Raw genomic sequence first — 1,615 nt, forward strand, 5'->3', positions numbered from 1 at the left:
GAGAACATAGCAACATCTATATCCTGGTCCTTTTATGAAATATTTCAATGCTTTTATTTATGATTTCATCTTATAGCATAGTTTCAAACAGAATACATCCTTTCTAAACCACATTGTTAGCTATAACCCTTCATTTCCTACATAGTACATATCAAAGAAAGAGCTAGGCCTTGCTCATCTGTCACCATGAGTTCTCAACCTGCTCAACTCATGGGAATCCAACCACACCAGCATACTGTGAACCAACAAAGATAGTAAATTTATTTTCTATGAAATGGAGATCATTGCCATCTTAAGAACTGCTAATTACAAGTTTGAATATGTAAAACTTTGATGAAAAATATCCCTCATTTTATGCATGTTTGGGGGGTCTTTGATTTTTCAGCTACTTTACATTTTAATTTGAATTGGTTGAACCTCCTCTCATGTCCTAACACCAGTTTCTTTCCTTCTAAGCCAGTTAAATTGTCTTACCTATATAACTTCCCTCTTTACTTTAACATAACATGCATTCAATTACCTTCCATAGCTTTTTTTCTTTAAATATTTCCCCCCTAGTTTCATGAGCCTCACTAGTTTGTTGGTTTTTATACACAGCGGCCCTCACATAAATATGCACATATAAGCTAGGGTTTATGAATAGTTATAGAGGAGCAGACTGTAGTTAGGGATAATAAATAGATAACTGTAACTCATAGAAGCATACATTTTACTTAGTGCCCTTAATGTCTATATCATCTATATCACACTAGATTAGTATACATTATATACATATATCTTTACATTATAGACATGTACAGTTGTTGCTGATTAAATACATTGAAAACTTAAATTAAACTAAATAGAGATAGCCTTGGAGCCAAGTCCACTATACAGATATATTTCTTTGACATGGCTATTATTTAAAATATTTTAAAAGTACCTTCTAAAATTATTTTATCAATGAAGGATTACACACAGAAGTCTTATAAAAGTGCAGACTCATGAAATGTCTCAGCAATGAAATGTGCTTACTGCTCTTGCAGAAGACTTAAGTTCAGTTCCTAGCACCCATGCTGCACGGAGCAAGTCAATAACAGCGTGTAGCATCAGCTCCACAGGTACAGGGGACACAAAGCCTTCTTTGGACCTCTGCAGAAACCCACACACATATGTAATACACACAGAAAAAAAGAAACATAAAAAGACACAAAAATGAAAATAATTCCTTAAAATCCAGTTTTAAAAATTCAGAAGTCTTGCCTCTGTGATTTTGCAAACTTGTGAAAACATTGAGGAACAGTTCTCATTTGGATGGTCATTCAGATTGTCTTTGCTAATCTTTCTCCTCCCTGAAACAAACACAAACAAAGGACAGAAATGACTAAAACATTTTTTTTTTGCTTATTGCTTTTATGAGAATGAAAAAAGACAAATCTCTACTCTGCCATTTGTGATTGTTTCATGCAGTTTTCTACTCTTGTTTTAATTAAAGGACTAAACAATGCAACCCAAGTAGAGCATGTGCGACCCCGTTAAGAATGGTAGAACAAAACTAGGATTTTCCTCTGAGTAAATGAATAACAAATGTCCCTGTGTAATATGATGATGTACACGTGTCCTCAGTACCTGGAGA

This window comes from Mastomys coucha, unplaced genomic scaffold (assembly GCF_008632895.1).
Source record: "Mastomys coucha isolate ucsf_1 unplaced genomic scaffold, UCSF_Mcou_1 pScaffold16, whole genome shotgun sequence".
NCBI lineage: Eukaryota > Metazoa > Chordata > Mammalia > Rodentia > Muridae > Mastomys > Mastomys coucha.